The following is a 27,092-nucleotide window of genomic DNA, read 5'->3' on the forward strand; positions in this document are numbered from 1 at the left end:
CGATTATCTTAGGAATGCAGTAATCAAACCAAGTAATCATAGAAGTTAAGCCTGCTTTGACTGTTATTTAGAATACTTCCTGGATGAAAACAACAACTGGCAGGCCCATCACAGCATCTGTTCGACTGCTTCTTTCATCTAAGCAGTTGCACATATAACCAATAAAGATTTATTCAAATATATTTGTGACAGGGCAATTCTTTCTGAAATGATCAAAGACCATGTTAGCCTTGCGAGGTAATCTAGACAAGAAGCACACACAGGAGTACTAGTTCTATTATTATTATCAGTTACGTTAGCGGAATCTTGCAAGTCTGAAAGTACCCCTCCTGTCCCTCACTTTTACTCTACCAAAAACTAGGGAAGGTCCCTTCTGAGACTTTTTCGCTACCCCTCCTCCTTCAGACTCAAATTTCATTTATCAGACTGTTGTCTAGGCTACGACTCTTCCTCCTGTCTCCCAAGGTCATTCTCACATACCATTACATCTCAAAAGTCAATATATGAATCATAAATATTTTCATTTGCCATTTGGGCCTATGGAGATGGTTAAAATTAGACCATAATTATTGCTTTTTAAAATTTTAATAATCACATACTTCTAAGAAGAATACAGTGCTTTTCCCTAGCTGTAGACTGAATCTTAAGATTATACAGAAAAAAAGAATGAAAGTAGGGTCTAGCCCATTTCTATTCTAACACTGCATTTTAATCTTGTTTTTGTTCATGTATAGAAGTCGATAACTCTGGATCACACATATATTCACATGTAAAGCAAGGTATATCTTACTGTGGATGTCTCTCGCCTATTTAGTGGCTGTAACACCTATATATCCAGACAGTATAGCTAAAAATTGGGAATTGTATTCTATGTAGTCTTGGGATACACAGCTTTGGCCCCAGCAAAACATGCAGCCCTCAGAGCCTTGGGTGAAGCTAGAACCTCTCCAGATGCTGGCACTGATTTGTCATTTGGATAAAAAATTATGTAAAAAATATTTCTCAGTAGACTCCTATCTGAAAGGGATAAAGGAACTAGAGAAAATCAAGCTGGATTTAGAACTAGGCATAGTTGCATGCCCCCTCAAATCCTGTTGTACTGCCTCTGTGTGTGTGTGTGTGTGTGTGTGTGTTACTGGGAGGGATAAGCAAAGAATGCCAGGAGTGTATACCAAGAGTATATAATTCCAGAAGGGCCATCCAAGGTTTGAAGGTCATCCCAGCTGCCCAACTAAAACAAGCAAGCACATATACTGTGCTAAAGAACAACAGAAATGAAGAATTATGAGCTTTTAGTAATGATATGGATTAATGGGGCTTATGTAAAGATAAACCTATTCTTGGTTCAGTGCTATGTCGTGAAGGGAAATGGTAGGGCAGAAATCTGCATGCTTGCATGTTAAAGATTCCAGATTTAATTCCTTGCATTTCCAGCTAAGACACTTAGAGAGTAGGTGATGCAGAAGGCTCTTTTGTGTTGGAGATTTTGGGAAAAAAATTGCTCTGTTAAAGCAGGTATTGTGGGCTTGATGGCCTAACTACATCCAGTTTGTTTTTGTCTGCTAGTATGTGAGCTGTATGTATTTTAAAAATGAAATTCAAATTAAAGTTAGTAGGAGTGGTAAGCAATGTAACAAAGAACCTGGCTTATAATAATAATAAGGTGCCATCTGCTGGCAAGAAAATGTAGTATGGGAATGTAAAACCGGATACATTTCATATTTATGCAAGAGGCCTTTTGAACTCCTACTGTTGCACTGAACAAGGTATATGGTATATTACACTAAAACCATGAAGTTATAACGTGCATTAGCATGGTGGAAAACCTGAGGTGTAAATATTGCTGAACTATAATTCCCTGCATCCTTAACTATTAGTTATGCAAACCGGAGCTTCTGGAATTGTAATTTAGCAACATCTGGAGGGCCAAAAGTTCCTCCATATTTGTTATAAAGTATATCTCATGAACTGGTACTTTCCCTTATGTTCTCATATGGTATTATTTAAACAAATTGTGAGCAATCCAACCAAGTTAAAATTATGGGGTTTTTTTTACCTTTATTCCTCTCTTGTTCAACTTTAATTTCCTTGCAAAATCAAAGCAAAGATTGTGGTGGCCATGTGTTCATACCTCATCGATGGATATGAAACATGGTCTTCCTTCCTTCCTTTCCCTGGAAAGGGGTTAAGAACAAAGAGAGGCAAGAGAAGCGGGCTCATACAAAAGGCCTACCACTGGAAAGACCCATCCATGGAAAAGAAAGCAAGTTCCTTGGCATTGGTAGGAGGAATAAAGAAGCAGGGGAATCCACTAAGTGTAGTCTGGACAGCACAGCAGGTCATCCCCATGGCCAAGGGGAGCAAAGGCTTGAAATCCAGAGGATTTCTTAAGCTAGCTTCATTTCTAGCTGGTTAAGCACTGGAGTCAAGCAGGTTAAGGCTACAGTACGGAAAAGCCCTGGGAATTTTTCTATAACCTTGCAGAGGAAGTTTAAGAGGGCAGATAAGCATTTCCTGATATCAGTGGCCAAAAGGATAGATGAGATGAGGCATGAATAAGAGAGAGACAGAGAGAGATCATAGACCATAAAAATATAATAAATGTAAACATGGCAGGTAAAATTGAAGAAAAGAGGTTAAATACTTCTTTTGGTATCAGCCCAATCTTCTTTACCCAGTCTGGCTTTTAAATAACAACTATCATCATCATCATCATCATCACCACCACAATCATTATCATTACTGGATTGCTTTCATTACAATGATTGGAAAGCAGAAAGCAATCTTACCAATTTACCTTCTGATAAATAGGTATTTTGTAACCAGCCATCACACCACTGATACCATTATATGACTAGGCAAGCCCACCCTTGGCATCCATTTTGTAAATGTGTGCTACATGCTCTCAAATATTCAAGTATGCCCACCAGCTCTAAAGTGACCAAAGTCAATTTCAGGTTGAGCTTGACTTTTAGTGACTTACACATTCACATCCACATGATTCTGTTGGCAGTAATGTTGAAATAATTTACCGCTGCTTCTTCCGAGAGTCTAAGACCATTTCTCCATTTGTGACTTACATCATCATCTACTCATCCAGCTATCATTATATAACTAATATAACAATACTAAGGACAGGTTTATATTAGTTTAATGATGGCTGGATGATGCTATAAGATGCTATGTCACAACTGAGGAAGTTACCTACAGCTCTGGACTTTCCATGTGGTCTCTCATCCAAGTCCTAACCCAAGCTGATACTGCTTAGTTTTCTAGATCAGGCAAGGTTGGCTAGGTGCTTCCTACTCTATAGCAGTTTTTTCCAACCTGGTGCTGTCCAAATGAGTTGGAACTATAACTCCCAGACTTCTCAGTGTCCATGTGGGATAGCAATTCTTGGAGTTGCTAACACATTTGCGGGCACCAGACTGAAGGAATTGCAACATAGAACTGAGTTACCACAATAGCCACTGATGGGAATTGCTCCATTTCAAACTTCCAAGACTTCTTGGTTTAATTTTTTTCAATTATTTGCTTTGACATACTGGGAATCCATGTGTTATTGTGGCTAATGGAGGTTTTAGGCCCAAACACACCCAATTTTTAAGGAAGATGACTAAGGTTTTCCGTTAAGTGTCTTATTTAAATAAAACAGCTCCCCCTTTTTATTTTTCAAACCAATTCTGGTAGTCTCAGAGCACTCAGAACAAAGTGGCAAGTAAAAAATAGGTCAGCTCTTGATTTGAAATTGTAGATGAACATGTATTTGCAGTGTTCCTAAGATTTGTTTCCTTAGAGTAAAGCTGGCAGGTATGAGAGGAAGTTAAAGATTTATTTTTGGTGCTACTTACCAGATGTCATACTTGTTCTTCTGAGACAGTTGCTTTCATCCTCAACAGTATCAGTTCTAGTAGCAAAGAAAACATGATTTCCATTCCACTTTAAGCAGTATAACACACCCTGTTTGCATGCTATTAAAAGTGAGGAGTTGAATTGTTTGAGAGGCTGCAGGCAGAGAATTAGCTGTCATTTGAAAAACTAAACATATTTATATAAGCTTTCTTGGCTTCAGAAGAATCATTAAGGCATCCTTTATTCCCAAAACAAATGCTGTTCCTTATTTATTGTTTTATAGGTTATATTTTTAATTTGACTGATGGGCTAAGTTCTCTGGGTAGATTGATTAATTAACCTGAATAGAAGAAAGATGAGAATAAAATATATACTATAAAAGCTACTATCCCACTGCACTGTGGCCATTAAAACCTTTCAACAACTGAGGGAAAAATAAGGTCTTTGCTTGGCACTGAAAAAAATCTCTATATAGGGGCCAGACTGCCTCCCCGGGAAGGCCATTCCACCAGCAGAGCCCATGAATTTAGAAGCCTCTGTCCTTAAAATTATGTGGTATGGAGTATCTGGAAAAGGGTCACCAGGAATAAACAGAATACCTGGGCAGGTGGATATGAGACAAGATGTTTCTTGTGATAACCTGCCTCTGAGTCATTCAAAGCTTCGCATTTCCAAACTGATGCATGAGGGAAAAAAAACAAAAAATGAAACAGACCTGACAGCCAGTGTAGCTGACAAAGAACTGGCACCCCAGGGATCAGAGCAGCCAGTCTCTGTTAATAACCTAGCACAGTGTTTCTCAACCTTGGGAACTTTAAGATGTGTGGGCTTCAACTCCCAGAATTCCCCAGCCAGTATGGCTGGCTGGGGAATTCTGGGAGTTGAAGCCCACACAACTTAAAGTTCCCAAGGTTGAGAAACACTGATAGTAGCTCTGCTTTGTACAAACAAAGCTGGTAGAATGCATTGCCATAATCCAACCAGAAAGATACCAGATTGTATATAACTGATGCTATGTTAACCCTGCCCAGGAAGTTTTGCAGCTAGAATATTAGCCTAAGGATATGAAGCCCAAGATATGTAATTGCTTGAGGCAAAGTATAAAAGGCTGCCATTTTGTTCTCCCATTCCATAGCAACAGAAAAGTATTCGTTACTTCATCTGAAGGCTGTTTATAGGGTGCAGGACAGTAGCATGAAACTTGGCCTCCCAGCATCTGCCAGTTCAGGGACTACCCCAGTCTTTCTGTGTCAAAGCTGGTCTTCAGAAGAAAGAGGCAAGGAGAGAGAGGTTCTTTTCACTGGTGATCTGCACACAGAGGCTGGACAGTGATCTGTCCAAAATTCTTTAGCAAATTCTGCACTAAGGAGAGATGACCTTTGACATTTCTTCCAACTCTATGATTCTAGGGAACAGCAAGATAGGGTAAATCTAGAAACCAGGAAACTGTGAGGGACAAGCCTATCAACGGCCACTTTCAGTCATGAAAGTATTGAGGGAATACTACTTATTTGGGAACTTGAGATGTCTCCTTCCCACAGACATCCTATTTGCCTCAGGAAGATGGATTAGATACACCTTTAGTCTGATCCAATATAGGTCTTCCTTTGTTCTTATATGCTTAATCTCCAGGGTATGCAGAAGAAAAAAAAACGTTAGGAAAAAATACTTTAGGAGAGAACCCATTTGTTTCTAAAATAGCCCAATTAAGGTCTTCACATGTTCAGCAGCCTTGGATGTTATATGACTGGGTAGACCGGTGGTAAGATGAAAACCTTGAAGGAAATGGGTAGCAGGAGCATTGAAGAAATGCTTTCCAAGTTATAGGTTAGAGGTTCTCTCACACATAGCAGCTTAAATGGTTTTGAGGCCCTTTCACTGGAATAAGATTCTCAGGGATTTTCAAATGCTACGAAGACTTGGTCCAACAAAATATTTGTTTACCTCATTGGCTATAAAATTCTTATTATGTACCCAATATCTTCCAAGTGTTGGTTTACTCTGGAACAGGTATCAGAGAGGAAGGACTCAGCAGAATAAAGAGCAGCATCCAGGGCTTAGCTAGTTTGGGACTCAGCAGTAGCATATGTCTTCAGTGTCAGCCAGAGCTTAATCCAAGAACATCTGAAGTAATAATATAAAATAAAGTATATTTACCTTGCCATTGAGGATCATTAGGGAATTCTGTCAGAAGGGAAAAGATGGGGTTTAAATTTAAGTCTGAAATTCTATTCTATCGCACACACATACACATCCCCCCGGGTACAGACACAGTGTCTTTTTTTCTTCTGAATTTATGACTGCCTTACTGAAAGGGGCTTGAACAGTAGAAGAGGGACCTGAAGATCTGTCAGTCAGAACAAAACAGATGGTCCTTACAGCTTGAAGAAAATAAGAATCCTACTTTATCAAATGAGAAAAGCTCTGAAGAGGAGTGATATTGTAGCTAAATGATCTACAGCATCTTTAGATAATAGAAATCCTGCTGATTTAAACTGAGGACCATGAGGCCTCTAAATGATTGGGATCACAACATCACAATGAAATTTATTACAGATTCAGCTGAATAGCAATAAGATCCTCTCTGCCTTGTCAGAAACTGAACAAGTGTGTCCAAAAATGCTTTCATTGACATATAATGTACCAGCTTCTAGCTTCCTGTTCCCCCTAATGTTTTTTTTCATGTTTTTAAAATTAAAGATGCATAAATAAATGGGAACCTGGAAACCAAACTGCCAATCCCCTGCACCATCTTTATTTCTAAGAATTGCATTTTGTGAGATCACCCATAACATGCTTCCAAAATTCCAAATGCATTCGCCAACCTAAAAAGCTTCTGCAAGTAGTTCTTGACCCTTGTCTTGCAGAATTGTTCTCTATTACAGTTTCCGGGTTTTTTTATTTTTTATTTTTTTAATGTGTAAAATAGAAGTGGCGAACTTAACATATTTGGTACAAGGTAAGTGGTATAAAGGAAAATAATAGATATGGGGTATCTAGTGAATACCCTCTGCCATGGGGAGAGTCATCATGCAGTTAAACAACACTTGGAGCCAACATGATTTTCCCAAAGAAATGGAATCTCTTGACCTTTTGCACAGTATTACTATTTTGCCCTGAGACTTACAGATTTAATATCTTTTTTGGACTAGAGACAAAAACAAAAAAAAAATCACTGTATCAGAAAAACAGATATGTTTCCAAGGTCTGGGCTTATGGAGTTTAAATGATGGTGACAATGTTGTTGTATAGTATGCTGATGACTGATCTATATATTATTTTTATAGGTTTTAATGGTTTTTATTATTACTTTATTTCATTACTGTAAGTTTATAAGTGGGGCAGCATATAATACTAATTTGGTTATTTACAATGCTATCCCACCCAATTCCCAAAGGATTTTGAGCAGTATGCAGCATAACAGTAATACAGTATTCTGAGACTATGAGCAGCATTTGAAACAATTGATGGGAAAAGGCCTAAATTCTAGGTATTTGTCAGAATGAAACTTCATGAATGACTAATACCCTAATCAATTTGGCAGCAGATGTAAAGCAGCATCTGAATCTTATTCTGCTGGCTGATTGGTCCAGGAAGATGTGAGATGATTAATCTATGAATTTACCCCCTAATCAGAATTTACCCCCTCCCTTCCTGAAAATTAATGTTCTCTGTTTGGAAGCAGTTCATTAAAGCATAGAAAATTTTAATTTAAGTGTGAAGGACAGTACAAAAATATTCTCCATGCATCCTGTGCTTGAGCCTTTGAGATTAGAAAATTAAAGTAGTGAAGGAAGTTAGTTGTGTGGCAACATTGATTCTGTGTTTTATCTCGTTTTTAAAGTCAGACCTGTCAGGAATTATTTAGACAGATGCAGACAAGGAAGGGTTCAGTTTATAGCTGTCAGGGACTTGTGAGGATACAGTAAAAGTAAGAGACTATTAATGTAGAAGTCTCTGATACAGATAATATTAACACTGTTTGAGAATGTACCACTTTGGAACATATAGTTATGGACAAATCTAAATTGGTTTTATTCTTTCTTAATTGATACAGCTCCCCTCTAATTGATACAGTTTCATTCTAAAGGACCTTAAGGATCTATAGGTACCCTAATTGCTTATTTCATAAGCTAGTCAAACAACAATCGAATAATCCAACGTTGGGATACCAGCTCGGGGTGCTTTCAGGAAAATTAGCAAGCAAAGACATGCTCAAGATTTGGTCCAGAACTCGAGGAACAGAGGCAATAATAAGGAACTGTCAGACATCAGAATATCCAGATTGTATCTAGGTGCTTTAAGACAGGGTATTCACAGGCAGGCTTTCTGATATATGACTCTGAGCAGCACTCTTCACCTCGACCACCACATCTCTACTTAGGAATTGTCCAGTGTTACAGAATTGTGGGATGGTAAATGATTTTGCAAAGAACTAAGAGCTATGTCCTATTAGGTCAAGCAGTAAATTACACCCTAATCAAGGAACTACCAGAGGAACAAAACAAAACCCATACCCCCACCAACACTGGCAGGGCAGGCCACAGTATATAAACAGAGAGCAAACCCCATTCCATTCTAGCACTGAAGAAGTTACCTAGCCGGGTAATGAAATGTTTGCAAGAAAAGAACTGTGTTTACATTAATAGAGCATTAGAATATCCTACAATATTCCCTATGTTAATATGTCCGGGGGCAACTAGGACACATTGCACAGCAGAAACGTGTATTTATGTACCTTTTAAGTGAAAGCTCTAAGGTGATGCTAGGGTCCTATACTCCCTGCCAAATAGAATAAAGAGCCATATGTCACTGTTTGCTGTAAACATAGGTTAGCTGGCCCTCATTTATTACTTTTCTGCACTCAGTGAAAAGTAGAATTAAAACAGCTTTCACACAGTATTTCACAGAGCATATTATCTAGTCTGTGGCCAAGTTCCTTTCACATTAATGTGGAAGCAACCTCTCTAACAGTAATTTTGTGGGCAGCAATTTGGTCTTAATCTGAAGGAGTAGAAAGAAGGCAGCCAGAGGCATTTGGATGTTTTAATGGCTACAGATCACATTCCTAAATGTATGTTAGGCAAAAATGCTGATGCAGATTCATCTGTCTCCCTCTGTTCTTTCTTGGACACTCAGGCAGGGTGAAACCATTAGATTATGGAAAGCAGGACACTTGCAATGTGACTCTTGATTATCTTAAAAACTATTTTTGGTTAGTAGTGGAAAACATGCATAAAGCAGGAGTGGAAGCAGAAATGTAATTAGCGGTGAAAATATTCTATTAATGCTTAGGAACCACTGACTGAGTTCATGCATCATGATCTGCTATACGTGTGTGTTACTATTTATCTCTTATTATTGAAACAATCCTTCCCAAATGGCTTACAAGCAATGTCAGCAATTGTAAATAAAATACAAAAAATATTATTTTAAAGACAAGGAAACTTCTACTATAGCAGTGCTTCTCAACCTTGGCAAATTTAAGAGGTGTAGACTTCAACTCCCAGAATTCCCCAGCCAGATGCTGGCTGGGGAATTCTAGGAGTTGAAGTCCACATACCTTAAACTTGCCAAGGTTGAGAATCACTGTACTACAGGATTCCTTATGCAGAGCAGTTTGTGCTAATGGGCCTATAAAAGGGTGGGGGAATGAATCCAGGTTTTGCACAGTTATTGCCTGTCTTCATATCTTTTCAAGGCTCCTTCTCAATTACAGTGGTGATGGGTGCACCATTGGAAAACCTGAAAGACCAGGTTGGGGAAGATTCTCCTGGAGAAAATCTGTCTATGTGTCCACTAAGAGCCAACACCAATTTGATGGCACATAATCAGTCAATCAAAGTCTCAAAGTATCAATTAGTGATAATGGCCCCAAAGAGAGAAAGAAAGAACAGTCCAGCTGAAGAGGCTTCTAGGATAGTTGCTGGCTCCCTTTCTTCCTCTTGTTAGCTTTACATGTTGTATGAATCCATTCTGGTTTGTAAACCAGACTTTATGGTGTAGCGGGTTGCATTAACCTGGTCAATTACGTTAAGCAAATCATATGCAAACCATGACAGTCCAATGTGTGAAATCAGTTCAAAGTCTCTGATATTAAAATCAAATATTGCAAGTTTAGGGTTTTTCTAGAAAAAAACTCTTATTATACAGTTGTCCTATGTCATTCACAGAACTTTACATTCCACCTTCAAAACAAACCATGACTTAGTGTGATATATGAACACAGCCTTTGTATGCAGATGGAATTATTCAACGAGTCTCACATGATGGGATAGGCTTAGTGACATCCACAACAAATCACAGTGTCACAAAAATGATGACATGTGCATGGTGACATCATCATACAAATGCTGCCCATTACATACTTGCATCCCAGTGTTCGATGCAATAATGGAAGTTATTTATTTATTTATTCAATTTATACAGCTACCCATCTCAGACCAGTGACTCTGGGTGGCTAACAACAAGTTATGATATTTGAGAACCTAGTTATACACGTCATCATTTGACCCGTCTAGCCTTTTCTACATATCCCTGGGGTTGGTCTACTCTTGTGGAGTATGAGACTTAGGGTCAGAACCTGTCTACTATTACACTGAATGGGGCATCTAATAGCTCTTTTTCTTATGCCTCCCAATCCTTCCTTTCTCTTGGGACACAGAGCAATGTGTATTGCAAAGCCTGCCATGCATCCCTTAAACTATGGGGTTGTCCTAAGCTAGCTTGCAGTGATCATGTCCTTTTTTGTATCTTGGGCCACCTTCCTCTCAGTTGGGATTCTAAGGTAAACTTTTCTTGCTCCATCAATTAATATACTGGTGGGTTAAATATTCATTGCTAGTAGATCCTGGATGATTCACCCTTAATTTGCTAAGTTAAGAATTAACTTTGCCCCATCATCTTAAAAATAATTAGAAGAATGAAGCTCCAGAAATATTTGTTGCTTTGTTTTGCACAATTATCCCTGTGCATAAAGAAAATGGATTTATTCCTCTTCTAATGCCAAAGTACTGAAATATATACAGATGTACAGACCAGATCATGACATTGGAGGATTTATGCACTTGACTAATTGTAGAACTTTGAATGCCCATTAGTGGAATGCATGAATGGTGATGGACTGGAAAATGAAAGAGTCAGCAGAATGCAGACTCACCGCCTTGGAACAAGCCTTATAGTGATGTAGTCTCACTTTTTGCATGATGCAAGAAATCCAGAGCTGGAATGTTCCTAGGAGAAATACGGAGCAACTGCAGAGTGTAGAATTCCAAGTATTTTCTTCTTCTACATTTTTGGCACCAATTAACTATCATACATTCCCTAAAGTAATGAAAAGATGAAGTTTTAAAAATAATCAATCAACCCTATATATTCATATCTAGAAATACATATTACTTTCAAGAAAATATGGGTACATTTTGATATATATAGAGATGTTGGACTTTGGACAGGATGTTGCTGCTGTTGTGTAGCTTTTGTTTATGCTACAATTTCACCAGAAGCTAAGAGTTTTATTTTCTACCTTTTTCCACCGAATCAGCGTGGTCCAAATGTGGAAGTGGTAAAGTGGTTTGTCATTTCAAAGTATTTGAATCACCAAATGGGAACAAGGAGTATTGAATTGACCACTTCTACATTCAGTTTGGGACAGAAAAGCAACAGTGGATGAAACATGATTCCAAAATGTAATAAATACAAAGACTGAAATTTGTACACACTTATGGTTATCACATTTAAATATGTTGTCTTCTCCCTTGAGCATGGAAGATAAAAAAGTGTTATCTGTAAGAATGCACATAAAAAATGTAGGAACAGAATCTGTACAGAAATCATGCAGACAAGAAACATACTCTGATTATACTACCATTTACAGCAAGATATTTTCATTACTATTTATTCAATTGATTATGCATCCTTTCTTGGGAATTTACTTTGAAGAAAGAAAGTTCAGAACTTATTCCTTGTAAACTTTGTTGAGTATTTTAGTTTTTCAAATCAATTATTGTACATAATGTATCATAAGATTACAATATGTTTTAATGAAAGGCATTCACATGTAATGCATTTACCATATGAGAAACACTTAATTTTTGCTAGTTGTTGCATGATATGATCAAGAATACAAAATGGTGTATATGTCACCTGTTATTTAAACTTTTATCCAATGTTCTATTTATTGATATGAAGAACCACAGGACTAACTTTTAAATAGACATCAGTAGAACTCTAATTGTTAGGTGGGCAGATAATAAACTGCTTTTGTGTTAGTACTTTGTACAAATTACGTGATGTGGCACCATTACTATCTGAAGAATTAAATCAGTTGTGGATACTTTTACAGTAACTGAATGCCATCTCGAATATGTGTAAGAAACTACCGTAGAATGCAGCAGTATTAGATATTACATCGTGTCCGGAAGACATGTTGTGATATCCCACCTCCCCATCTGAGAATACAATTGTGAGCAATACGTTTTGATTCTGTGAGTATGTTATTTCCATGAAATATATCCTGGCAGTTGGCATGCTGGAGTGGGAATGTCTTCTGTTTACATGACAGTAAGTAGTGTTCGAAAGACATAGGACTAATTATTGGGACCATATGACTCCCCTGCTGCAACAGCTTCTGATTTGTGTCTGAACCTGACTCATGGTGCTAAGCATTACCTTCAAATCTCTAAATGCCTTAGAATAGAAAACCTAAACATTGCCTTCTCCAATACAAAGCTATATAATAGGGTCATTAGGCTGGTTTGTTCTGCCCTCTAACTATGGAGGTACATCTGGCTAGCATGTTGTGTCTTCACAGTGGCTGGATCTAACTGCCTTCCAAGGAGCAGCTGGCCTCAAGTGGCTCTTTGTTGCCTTGTAAAGATCTTTTTATTTCAGCAGGCATCTGCTGAGTTGCTATTTTTATGATGTTCTCATGCTATTTAAACTATATGGATTTTCATCTGCTGTCTTTCCATTTTCCAAATTTCACTGTCCTAATTGCGAGGCAATGAATTGCTTTATTGACTTTGTGTAAGCCACCTTGAATATCTCTAGTAGTGGAGTACAAATCACCCTAATAAATATATAATGGTATTTGCAGAAACCCTCTTTCAGTCTGCTAAGGAAGGTCCAATGCCCAGGTACAGTATTTAACCTCACTAAGAACCATTAATTCTCTGGGTAACTTATGGATATAGAAGACAGCCCACTCCACAGTTCATCCCCATACAAGTGTCATTCCAGGCCTGGTCCGCCCCGCCCCACCCCACCCCACCATTTATTTATTTATTTATTTGATTTCTATAGATGCCCATCTCAACAAGTGACTCTGGGCGGTGTACAATCATAAAAATATAAAACAATTAAAACAATACAAATGAATATATACGGTCGCCAAGTAAAACTATTGCCCTAGATGTTATTCCTATCCTATCCTATCCTATCCTATCCTATCCTATCCTATCCTATCCTATCCTATGGTGTGCAGAAAAGCCACATTATATGCTTCTTTCCCTATGGTTTAAAACATGGGAAGAGACATGGGAAAAAACAGTGCTGCTGTAATTCTCACACTGCTGGGACAATGCATAAAGCCCTACTGGTTTGACAGCATCAGTATCACTAAGTCATATTTGAACTTGGAAATATTTGTTGTTTCCAAGCACCCTTTTTCAAATAACTGGTTCTTTAGCTCCTGTATGCACATCATCGTATCTGTGACTTCACAGGAGTCTTTATTAAGTCATTTGTTATTCCAGTGCCTCTGATTAGCTTAGACAATAGGCATTAAGATAAGAAATCTAAAACTGTAGGATGGACAGAGGAGGTGGCAGAAAACTGTGTTGATAATATGTGTGCAATGACATAATCACACAGATGCTACAATGACATATGCACACGTTATAATTTACACCTCCCTCTTGCCTTCCCCTGCAAGACACCCAAGGTGGTGGGGCTTTAAAAAAAATTTTTTAAGTCTCTTTTTTCCCCTGCCACCTGCATCATATCATGTCTGGAGGTTGAGTCATGGAAACTGGACTTCTTTTCTTTTGGTTGGATACATTTTGCTGCTTGAAAGAAAAGAAGTCCAGTTGCCATGACTCAACCTCCAGATAATTCCACCTGGATGACTGAGAATCTTCATCGACATATCATGTCATTCACGAAATCATTATTATATTTATATATTGCCAAATCAAACCAACTCACAACAGTTTACAATATAAATGAATAATACATATTTGCTTGTAGAGGACAGATGTGTACCTTCCAGAAACACAAAACACTTGTCACATTCATTACCCAACATTCTGAAGAGGGGGCTGATTAATTGTTTCATGAAATAGAAACCAATTTAGTCTTCAACATACTCTCTATCATAGATACTTTGTACTGACAATGTATGAGATAATTCCATATTTTACAACAATTCTTCATTAAGTTATTCTGTAGCAATATACCAGAATTTTTAAAAAGTTTCTCAAAAATGTTGACACCTATCAATCCAAATCTTCCTCCTGTCCTGTCCTATGTAGCAAATTGAGAGCCGCTTCTCAGTTGAGAGCCGCTATAGTGTAGGGGTTACGGTGTTGGACTAGGAATGGAGAGACCCAAGCTCTCATCCACCCTTGCTTGCAAAAGCTCATTGGGTGATTTGGGACCAGTCAATCTCTCTCAGCCCAACCAATCTCATAGGGCTGTGGTTCGGAAAAATAGGAGGATGAATGAATGCTGCCTTGCATTCCTGAATTAAAGGTGGGATAGAAATATAATCTAAATAAATAAATAAAAATAAGTGAACTCAGAACTGTCTCATCAACTGAACAGGACAGAGGGCTGCAGTCCATACTAAAACCTTGCAGGCACTGACTCCAAACTTTTTGGAGTTTATAATATATCAGGAAGTATCTTGGGCACTGTGACATTACAGATGCCATGAGGCTTTCCATTCACAAAATATTTTCTGTGGTATGCACAGCCAGTGACAAGCACCAATTTTGCAGAAAGACAAAGTGATCAGGGTAAAAATGAAGTAATTTATTTAGAAACCTGATACAATGTAGAGATGGGATCCAAGCTCCAGAACCCCAAAGCATTTCTTTGATTCTAGGCTTTTGCTCTACAGAAACCCAATTCAAAGGCTGTGGTCACATGGCACACTCAATCCAAAATCAGTGGTCACATTTTAGGCAAGCACATTGTGCCAGCCCAGTCTTTCAGAATGGCACGCATGCCCAGAAAATTAAGTTAATCATAGACAAACATGAAGTGTGAACTGTTGGTAATCTATCAGAATCAGGATCTTGAATATGTGGTTGATATAGCTATGAACACTTCAAAACAAGGTGTTCCTCCAGCTGCCTACAGTATTTTGTATGTCCTGTGAACGTCTCTGGATACATATGGAACTCAAAATATATTCTGGGTAATAAGGATGGCAGTATTTCATGCAGAAGCAATTCTGACCATCTAGGGAAAAAATTCCTAGGTATAAACAAATTTAAGAGAGTCATTTTGGTGTAGTGGTGAAGGCATCAGGCTAGAAATCAGAAGATTCTGAGTTCTAGTCCCACCTTGCTCACAAAGCCAGCTGGGTGATCTTGGGCCAGTCACTCTCTCTCAGCCCTAGGAAGGAGGCAGTGGTCAACCACTTCTGAAAACCTTGCCAAGAAAACTGCAGGGACTTATCCAGTCGACACTGATTCAAAGGCACCAAAAATAAACAATAAACAAACTAGATCATGGACAGAGGGGGCAGATATTCTCAAGCATCACATTGCTTGCCCAGGTGACCTAATAAGAACAAAACATTTCTAAGGTAAGAGTAAAAACTAAAGACATTAACGTCCATATTGAAATAAACGATAAGGAGACATCTGGAACCATATCCTTTAATTTGCTGCATGGATCTGTGCCTTATTTTTTATACCTTTATTCTTAATGTTTGCGTGCAACCCCCCCCCCCCCCAACTTAGAACACCACTTATACTGCCTTCCTAAGCCTGTTTAAAGGGAAGCCCCATGGAATATGGGGTCAGGTATAAGACAGGTCTGAACCACTGACTAGGCCAGCGCGCGAAAACTTAAGCGTCCAGGATAAATCAAGGAATGGATTTACTGCCTGACTCTAACTCAACAGCTGTAAGAATGAGACGAAGGAAATAACGAGCGCGTGCTTTATGCGGCGCTCGAGCTGCCGGAAGTGAAACGGGAGGGCTCGCTCTGGGCTGCCAAGGGAAATGCTCTACTGTAGAACGAAGGAACATTATCTGGGAGCTGAAAGGCTATGCACATGCGTCTTACCGGCCAAGTAGGGCGGAGGATGTGCTGGTGAGGGGGGAATCCAAGGCGAGGTGGCGTGATGTCGTCATGACGCCTCACGCAACTCCCCCATTCGGTCTGACGCACGCCCTGTCGAGCCCGTGAGTTTTCCGTTATGGTTATTATTATTTTCAGTTGGGGGGGGAACAGAGAGAGGGGGCAAGGGACAGAGAACTTCGCGCTGTAGCCAGGACCGAAAAGAGGTTGGAATGGAATGCGCGCGCGAAAGGGAGGAGGCAGAGCGGGGGGGGGTCTTTACTCCATCCTGTCGCATCAGAGAACATGGCGGCTGCCGCTGGTGCGGCAAAGGGGCTCGAGCAGGCCGGGCTTCGGCCGTCGGAGGTGAGTGACCGAGCCAGGGGAAACGGTGGCAGCCAGGGGTGGCTTGGGAGCCAGGCCGGCTCTTTTAGAGTTCGGGGTGGGGAAACGCGAAGGAGCCATCGGCCCCGTCGCCTTCATCCAAATCCGCTGCGGGTCCGACTGGGCCGGGCACAAAGAGCTGCTGCGCTGGGGAGGGTTTTGTTCGGTCACATGAAGCGGCGTAGCCAGTGAACGCGGAGTTGGGAGACGCCGCTGGCCCCCGAAAAGGAACCTCGGCTTGAGGCGAGGGGGAAGCCCGGAGCAGTAATGGCTTGGGCGACCCGAGGAAGGCCGCAGAGTGAATGAGGTCACCCTGGCAGCGCCGGGGGGATCGTTCCTGTAACGCAGGATACTGTAGAGTGAAAGAAGTCCGGGGCATCGTCGGCTTTCAGCTCCTATTATTATTACTATTATTATTATTTAAAAAAAAACTGAGCCAGTATACCAAGTTCTAAACCTGAAGCATACACTTCATAGCCATGCTTTTCAAACCTCTCCAAATATTGTCGTTAGACCTTTAGGCCCTCTGCACATTTCTCAGTACATAGTGACCATTTTTACTGTCATGGTGCCAAGTAGCCAATTTAAGGAGTTTAGGTGGTCCTTAAATAATCTAATTCATTTGACATAAGGTATGGAATGTGCTTTTCCTCCTCCTGTTCTCTCTTGTGTAGTTTCTAAACTTTCTATTGCACCCAATGTTGTTCACCAAGACCAAGGCAAGATGTGTATGATTTTGGCTTGCTTTGCAGCTTTCAAAAGCATGGTACTGTAGTAAATTTGTTTTAATGCATGGAAAAAGGAAATAATACATGTAACCTGGTGTAGGAGTAAATAATGCAAGGGATAACCGTGCTCTTCAAATACTCAAGGAAGGCATGTCGATTATTGGGTACTGATAATAATGATTGTGCTCATTTATTTATACACACTTGTTGCCCTTCTAAGTTTTGGTATTTTACTTACATTTCATTTTTTTTTCTTAACAGTATAGTTGGTGAGGTAATTTACAGTACAGGGATACACACAAATGTACTTAAATTTGGATGGGTACACTAATGTTTGCAATTCTTTACTGCATATTTCTCCTTGATAGATGAATGATTCAAGATGTGAAAACATTGGGCAGGAGAATTCTGCTGCTGTAGCATAGGTAAGACTTCAAGAGACCATAGTTTTATGTATTGTCTGATATAAAAACAGTAACAGGAACTAAATATCCTCAACAGAGCAAATAATCATAAATAAAGCAATTTGATTTTTAGGAAATTGTTAGTTGTAACAATTTTTAGACCAATAGACACAGTATTAATGGCTGTAAAGAGTTTTAGACTTATGAGTAAAGGTTTATTTTGGATCTTTTCATGGATTTGAGAGCATTTTGGGGCAGCTATCTTCAAATATTTATAAGATGCAACTTGGGAAGGAGCAGCCAAAGCTATGTCACAGTGATGTAATGGTGGCCCATCTGTGAATTATATTTACAATCTATGATTTTAGAATGTTATGATTTCCTTTTTGTAAAAAAATATTTTAAAAGAAGAGGAGAGAAAAAATACATAGAATATAGGTATTACATGGAAAAATTTGCAGAGTAGTATAAGATAAACTGTTCCACTGGAAAAAGCACTTTTATCCTTATATATCACCTTATTGGATTGAAACCAATATAGTTTCACAACAGTGTTGCACTTTAGCACTTTCAAAACTGTTATATTTAACTCTTATTGAAGTCAAATTTTAGATTAGTAAGAGATTTATACAGTATAAATAAAAATTACAATTAAAGAGTTTAGAACTCTTATTTTAAGAGAATTGAAACCCTGGATGTGGCATCAAGCCATATACAGAATTGTACTCTGTTAACAGTTTCCAGGTTAAATTGAAATTAACAAACTTGTTTCTTACGTATGAAGTATTTTTGGACATTAATGAGTATTTTCAGAGTTTAAACTGTCATTCTTCTAATCAGAGAATTACATATGATTTCCAATAATATGCATAAGTATTCTGGTGGCAGTTATAGATAAACCAGCTCAGTGTGACTCATGATTTCCTTAGGGTGGCTATGAAATTGTTACCATTCCTGTTTATTTTTACCATTTTCTTGTGCCTGGAATCTTAAATTCTGTAAATCTTAGGTGTAGCAACATTGCATCATACCAAATATTTTGTAATAGTGCAATATATAATATACATTATCGTATTTATTTATTAATCAAATTTATATGGTTGTCCATCTCACAAAAAGTGGACAACATACAGCAAGCCAATAAAACAAATATATAAAACAAACATTGCCTAAAAATTATATAATAATTATTAAAAGCATTGAAAACTATAAAAGGAGAACTAAAACAGAAAAAGAAAATAATGGACAGAGGGATGTTATGTTTAATATGTTTAATAGTTTAATATGTTTAATAGTTGTCATTTGACCTGAACTGGTAAAAGTGATTGAGCAGGCTCATATGCCTGGAAGTCAACTGAAATTAATGGGAATTGTTCATGAGCAGCATAGGTAGGTTATGTGACCCTTATGATAAAATACAGATGGATCGTATGATCATTACTGTAAACAGTTAAACCAGCCTGAATAGCTAGAGTTCTCTCCAGTTATAATTTTTTTCATGTAGCTCTCCAAAATAAAGTAGGAATTTGAGATTTGAACTGCCTCACTCAGTTATATAGTTCACTGGATGATTCTAAGGCAATCATTCTCTCAGTTGACTCTCCCTTACAGGGTTATGTGAGGATAAAATGAGATTAACCATTTATTTTGCCTTGAGCTCTTTCATGAAACAGCTATACAAATATTATATCCAACATTGAGTGAACAGATTTCCCATCACTTTCATTCTCTCTGCATATACTCTTAAGTCTTGTCTTGGAGGGTCCCTCAGCTCCTTGAGGAAAAATTTCCTGGGAGAAATACAGGGGAATAATATGCCAGTAAAATATCAAATAAAACCTATTGGCTTCAAATGGTGAAGGGAGTGTTCAAATGAATTCTATTACTGACAGTGTTGATGTTGCCTCTGAAATGTAATTGAACTAGTTCGGGAATTATGGTTAGCTGGCAGAGATTGTTAAGTATATACCTTCCTGTATATAATAGTGTAATAATCTATATTATAATTTGAAGAATGAAATAGGTTTGCAGTGGAGTGAAGAATTATTCAAGGTTTAGCATATTTGAAATATTTTATAGTTTTAATATACTTGCATGCCTAATATTATATATTCTTTGAAATACAGACACATGAGTCTCTGTTTTATTGTCCTATGTGAATCACTTCAGCAACACTGAAGTAATTAAAAGGTGCTGTGGAGGATGAGCGGGCATGCATTCAGGACTTGTTGGCAATTCCTTAAACTGAATGCATCTTTTCTTGTGCAATTGTGGAGGACAGACATGTGATCCTGGAAAAAGGTGTAGCTGCTTTGAAGAGTTTCTGATGGATTTTGTGTGAGTGATCCTGTGTGTTTTAAAGTTTTTGTTTTTTTTAAATCTGAAGCAGTACACAGCCCAAATGAATACATATTTTTTCTTTACATTTAAGGAATTTGAATCAAAACCTGAACATAAGTTCTGGATTTGGGTAAATTTACACAAAGTTTCTTTAAAACAACAACAACAATCTCGTAGGTTAATTATTTAGTGTAGACTTTCATATTATTAGATCTGACCTTGACCTCAAAATATCCTGTTTTGAGAACATCTTGCACTCTGCAGATATCCTTTTTCTCTGTCTGCTGACTAGCGTTACCTCTCTAAGTGGGGACAGGATGGGTGTGAAATGCTGTGCATGACATTCCTCATGTTCACAGGTTAAGGCTCAAATACCAGAGGGATAAACGCAGAATATAAAACCATGTATTTCCATATATTCTCCTGTAGCAGAAATTAGAAAGGAAGATTTATAAGCCAAATACCTAATACTATTTCCTAACTCAGAAAAAAAGGAAGTGTCTGAATAGTTGTTACCTTCTTCCTTTCTGTTACTTTACTAATAACTATATCATGTTGCATTTTACTTTCTGGAAGAAAGGAAAATGAACACCTGTCCAGAATACAGCTTTGTTTAAAACAAGGATAGAGACCCAGTTTGGTGTAGTGGTGAAGGCATCAGGCTAGAAATCGGGAGATTTTGAGTTCTAGTTCCACCTTGGGCACAAAGCCAAATGGGTGACCTTGGGCTAGTCATCCTCTCTCAGCCCTAGGAAGGAGGCAGTGACAAACCGCTTTTGAAAACTTGCCAAGAAAACTGCAGAGACTTGTCCAGGCAGTCGCCAGGAGTCAAGGCTGATTCAAACGTACAGGGGGAAAAAAAAGGATATGTTCTGAAATTTGAATTCAGAACTTCTTTGCTTTTCCAGAAAGTGTGAGTGACCACTTATAATTTGGATTTCTGGCCTTGGAAGTACCAATAGTTCTTCAAGGCTAGAAGGAAGAATCAGGATTGAGTTGATTGTTATAGGTAAGTGGTTATCTGCAAGGTTGTGGTAAGCTGATACAATCAGAATATGTCTACCAAATGTGCATTCATGTCATTGTAGCAGATTTATGAAAAAATATAGCATTCAAGGTTGTCTATTTGTATAGGAATTTCATTGGTTCCTCCCTTTCATCAGTAATCACCTGTACTATCTAAAAAACACTCCCAGAGATCAGAACCCCTTTGACACATTGTTCTATGAGCTGTTGTGTGAAGAATAAATAAATAAGGTGCATGCAGCTATGGAATTTATTTAATTATAGCTGAATGCTGCTATAGACTTTCAAATATATTGGTGAATAAACTGTTGAGCACACACTAGCTTAAGTTTTAAATGTTTTTGTTTTACAGTGTTTAGTCATTTAATGATAGAGTATACATATTGTTCAGGATCCAAGTCTAATTGCAAACTGTTTTAAATGGTTAGGATTTCTTACTAAGAAATGCCAGATATAATATTCTTCCTGTAAAAGACAGGAAAGCTGCAGAAGTGGAATCCAAACGCCAATTATTTTCCTGCCTGGAACTACAAGACAGCTTTTCATTCCTTTTTCCAGCACAAGCTAATAGATGGCACATAAATGTATATACACCTCTCAGTATAAAAATACTAATTTGCAGAATGATAATAAATACCCTCGTCCCATTTCTTTTCTACTTTATGTACATATCTTTCCTTCACATAACTATAGAGCCAGTGGAGGTTTCTACTAGTATGTATTTTCATTGTCTGCTGTACAGCTACTAGAACAACCAACTATAGCAATGACTTGTAACAGCCTTTTGGAACTATAATAGTCTTTTTTAACTGTGAATGTGCACTTTAAACCACATAATGGCTTACAAATGTCTGCTTTTAGCTTTTGAATATGATAGCATTTTAAAAATAAGCTAAAAGCAAAGGTGCATTCTACTTAAAGAGGTGTGTCATTTGGATGCTCAAAGGTATATGCTGTTGATGTTTGCAACTTTATTCCTGAATTCTCATTGCTTATTTTTAAATGTGAACAATATAATGGCTATGGGAAGATGTTAGGTTGCATGGTTCAGTCTCAGTAGATGGATCTGTTTTTGCTTCTCTGGTTCTCAAAAGCCATTTATTCAAGAAATATCAACTTGGAGGTAACAGCAGCTGCTACTGAACTCATTTGTTAAGTATGTATGTGTGGCAGATCTGGAATATTTTGTTTTTCCATTGGGGGATTTGGGAGTGGGCATGTCACTAAAATTAGTGCATTAAAACTCTAGGATGCTTAATATACATATTTTTCTTCTTATTTTGCCTCCAAAAAAGAAAAATTATATATCCATGCTTTGATAGTTTTCTAACAGTGATATAGTCTCCTGTGAATCTAGGTGCTAGAGTAGTTTGTGTCTTTTAATGAGTTGCATACCTTAGGTTTAGCTCAACATTGGAACAGGCCTCAGTGGTATATGTTTGCTGGATAAGAATCCAGTTTTGGATACCTGTGTTGGCTTCATGGTCTATAACTGAAACAGAAAAATACATTCTGTAGAGGTGGAAAACCTCCTAATGCTTGAATAATTTGGCCTGACTAGCATTGTTGATGGTGTCTTGGACATGAAGCACATTGAATTCCATGCCAATTTCAGAAGCACACAAAAGCACAAATTGTGCATGAAGTTAGAATTGGTATGATTGGAATTTTCTATATATACTGGAACTAGGGTTTTATTTTGAACTTCATGAAATTCCTTTCTAAATGTGAAAAAATTAGAATATAAAATAGACTGGATCACTCTGAAAAAGTAGTTTTACACTCAAAATGAGGCATATTTATAAAGTTTACACTTGAAGTGATTTAGAACAGAGTTTTGCACACCCCTAAATTAGAAATGACATGCAAGCATCATCTGATGTAGATTGAAAGAAAACCTTTTTTTTTTTTTTGGTTAATGTAACTGCATATAGCTAATCTAACAGTAATTGTTTGTCTCAGAAAGAAAAACAGTAGGTGAGAATTCAGATAGAATAGAATTAGAAAGCTTGTGGCCCACATATGTTACCCAGACTCTTGTTTTATGATTACCAGAACACATTTAAATCATGCCAATGAAATTTGTGGGGGGGGGGTTACTTTTTGATGGTAAAAAAGGTGCAAAATAGTTACATAAGCCTCAAAGCGTAATGCATCAATTTTATACTTAACACCTCCAAACCTTTCCAAAAGGAAAAAAAAAAATCAGTCTGGAAAAGTTTGTCCCATATTTTTTGGTGATGTTTGTCCCACATCCCCCTGCAGGCTTCATTGTCCAGAAATGCCCACCTGCCCCAAAGTGTAGTTCCTGGCTGCAAAAAAGTTGCTAGCTCTTGAACTTGAGTATTAGCTGTGTCCATGCTTAGATTCACATGTTATTTATATGTGATTCTTTTGCCAAAATTTAGATTGGAAGAAGCTCATTGCAAAATGATAGCTTATGTCCTACCATGTGGGTATGGTATGATAAAAACCCAAAGTGCTATTTACCAAGCTCTGTGGACATGAACAGATCTTTTAGGTGTTGAAATGTCAAGGAATCTAATACAAGTTGGGGTAATACGTGAACAAGGAATGAGCATTTTTTATATGAAATCTCATGTCTAAAATTAAAAACAGCATACATTTCAGAAGAGGTAAAATTGAAATTGGCCAGTTTTATTAAAATACTAAATGCTGGTGACAGTATTTATTGGAGGTCCAGAACATCTAAGCTGAAGAATCTTGACTATGATTTTTTTTTTTTTTTTTTTTACTGATTATGGCCCAAATTGGTAATTTAAGGCAGAAGAGTTGGGGTATATAATTTTGTGTTTCCTCCTGCTACACATAACACAGTTATTCAAAGGCTTTTCCTCAATAATTGTTGTTCCTTCCCATTCGATATTTTTCTGATTTTCATTATCTTAAACCTAATGGCAAGATTTCTCTGGTTTGGTGTAAATCAGACTAATTTAAATTGAGTGTGCCAGAATCTCTCTGGTTATACTGGGGCTTGAAGGTATTAGAACAACTTCTGGAGTAAGTGGTATTGAGATGACACTGTAAAATGTAGAATTGGGGAGAATGGATGAGACTTTAGCTTACCAGTCATGCTTTTAGACCTTATAAACCTCAGTTTTATACTAGGGCTAAGGCCATCCCTTTGTCGAGACATTGTAGGAAAGAACTGAAGTCTAGAGAAGGATGAAAGTCTGTTTGGACTAGACACAAGAAAGAGGCTGGCAGAAGTACTTGTGAAAATCAGGAGAATAGGCATAAGTATTGTGAGAAGTTGGAATGGCAGGAAAGGCTCAGCAAGGTATCACAGATAGTAACTATGAAATTCTCTCTATACCAGTAAGATGTGACTAAAATGAAGATTTTCTTTAAACTTAGCAAGGCTAGTTGTTCCTGATAGGATGTTATCTGGAGAAACAGGAAAGTCTGCACGTGGAAGAATTTTTTAAGGCTTTCATTTTAAATGTATTTGGTATGTGGGGGTATTGTATCTTACCATAATTGGAAATGTAGAGTAAATTAAGGTGAAGCAAAATGAAGCATGTCAAAGTTTTTACTGGACTACAAGAAAGGAGGCTGAATCAGTTTTTAAATATGAACAGGGTTGGGGTTTATTTATTTATTTTGCAATTATATGTAGTTGAAATGTAGATGGAACTTTATTAGACAGAATTCATTTTCAATATAAGGTATAGAAAAATGGAAACAAACAGAAGTTTATCATTGCCACCTTCAGGTTTAAAGGGAGAGTGCAGTAAGAAATATAGCCTAGTCAGTGTTTGATAGAAAAGGGAAATGGCTACAAAGTATTAGTGCTAAACTGGCAATCTTGCTTGCAATTTTATTTCTGATGTAAATATGGAAATATTCTAGTTATACATTCTTGTTTTAGTATACATTAAAATATTTTAGAATATGATTACAAGTAATATATGTTAAATGCAAGGAATAAATCTCAGCTCTACAAGAAGTTGGATACAAAGTTATACGCTATTAAAAATAAGAGATCAATCCTGTATTGTTGGACAAACTTATTCTAACATTGTTCAAAATCTACTGGGAACCTTAATATTTTATTATGTTTTCAAATGTATTGTTAAATGGCAGTGGTGAGAATGAAGGTAATGTAAATTTCTATATCCATTTCAATATTTATTTGACTGTCAGTTCGGTTAAAAATGTTAAAACCAAGAGCGTTAAATTTATTTAAAATTAGATTAATTAAAATCATCATTTTCACATGTTCAAAAATGTATTTTTAATCTTTTTAAAAGTCAGCAAAAGTCAGTCTTCCCAGCTCAGTTGGGGACATATCCCAGAGACCTGCTGCTCTACAGAGAAGTTTTGACCTTGAATTGTTGTGAGATGAGACTATGGCAATTGTAGGCAACTGGATTATCTGTGAAAGTGTTGGGGGGATATAAAATTATATAGAGCAAGTTTGACAAAATCGCACCAATAAGACACCATGCCTTACAAAAGTGCATATATAGGTTCTTGTTCTGTTTTTCCTGTCCCTGCTGTCTGATCATTGTCGGGCAGGAGGAACTCAGTAGAATGAGCCATATGCGGGAAGCAGCTTTTATTCTGGCTCCCAAAGAGAATGAAAAGCTACAACTATAGGACAGATTGGGAGGAGATAGTCCCCAGCTACTATGTACCTGCTCAGGCTGGAGCAGTTCGTTTGTTCATTTCTTTGCTTGGGTTTATATGCTATTTCAGTCCAAAAACTCTAAGCAGCTAACAGTTCAATTTATTTGTTTGGATTTATATACTACTTCTGTCCAGGCTCTAAGCAGCCAACAGTTCCCACATTACATAATTAGATTTAAAATTGCAACTTAAATCCATTCCACAGTTGCTGTTTAAATCTTGCCCTCAGGGCAAAAGGCAATTTATTACCCTTCATTTAGCACATTCTTGATTGCAGACATGCATTTGGGGGAGCCATACCATTACCTGGAGATATTACAGAAAAAAGGATTTGGGTGCCATCAGTACACTGTTAATTTACAACTTTGAATCTCCTGATAATCTTTCCTAGTAATGAGTTCTGTTTCAAGAAACAATTGTCTCCTGGTGATGTAATCTGATGTCACCTTGAGAAGTAGGAACCAAATCCTGCAAACAATGCCTCTTTTTAAATCTCCCAGGTATTCTAGAAGGAAATCTTGGTTAAGCATATAAAATGGACACAGTGACATGATATACATATGATACAATGTTCCTCTTCTGTCTCTAGAACAGTTTTCCTAAACTGCCACTTTCAAATGTATTAGATATGATTGCAAGGCCCCTCACCCAATATGATCATCGTGGTCATGATTGTTGTATATGCTGTAAATTGTAATATGACACACACATAGACTCCTATTTGGGAAAGATGATTTATAATTTCAATTTGTTGCATAGCTTCAGTGCCATACTGTGTTGTACATATTATTTCTGAATTATGAAATAACATTTTCAGAACATTTTCATTCTCATGTGACTCTAGCTGAGCTGCTTAGGTTTTGAATGATTATACTTTATAGTAATAGATGTAAATGTGGGAAAAATCATTGAAAATCTAATTGTAAATCAACTTGTAAGTACCTCTAGGGGATATGAGACTAGTAGTGCCTTGGAATATATGAAACCGATTTATCAAAATGAATAGAATAGTTAATTTAAGTGATCCCCACAAAATGAGATTAGACTTTGAAAAATTTTGTACACTGTCCAGCTTTCCTATTTGTCCGACTGGGTTCCTGAATTCCACTGAAACCAAGCCTGAATTTCCCACCCCTGAATGAATGTGTGCATATGACCTACTTATATATTTGTGTACAGATACATATGCATAAACTGTATTCCAAATAAAGGCAGGACAAAAATTAATAACTAAATTAATAACTACTGATTAAAATTACTTATAACATAAAGTGCCCCATCTGTAAAATTGATTTCCCAGTCTGCTGAGAAAAAGACTGGGGAAATGTAGGCTCAGCAAACCTAAATCTGTATGTGCTTACTTGTTAGGAAGTCCCATAGGCTTTTGCTATACTAGGGATAGACCTTTTTA

The 27,092-nt window shown here is 37.6% G+C and overlaps 1 protein-coding gene across 2 annotated transcripts in view; it reads left to right on the plus strand.

The window, feature by feature from the left end:
- Positions 1–16,160: 16,160 nt before the first annotated feature.
- The window catches only part of ZNF644 (zinc finger protein 644), a 49,814-nt gene continuing 38,882 nt past the window's right edge, over positions 16,161–27,092 (plus strand). The window contains exons 1-2 of one of the 2 annotated variants that reach the window (XM_025173205.2): positions 16,161–16,271; positions 17,627–17,683. The gene's annotated coding sequence lies outside the window, so the exon portion shown is untranslated. The remainder of the gene's footprint in view (positions 16,272–17,626; positions 17,684–27,092) is intronic. The other variant, XM_088128539.1, reaches the window with a different exon arrangement.

This window comes from Python bivittatus, unplaced genomic scaffold (assembly GCF_059951505.1).
Source record: "Python bivittatus isolate LINGU-HERP-01145 unplaced genomic scaffold, Pbiv_v1 ctg000700_np1212, whole genome shotgun sequence".
Lineage (NCBI taxonomy): Eukaryota > Metazoa > Chordata > Lepidosauria > Squamata > Pythonidae > Python > Python bivittatus.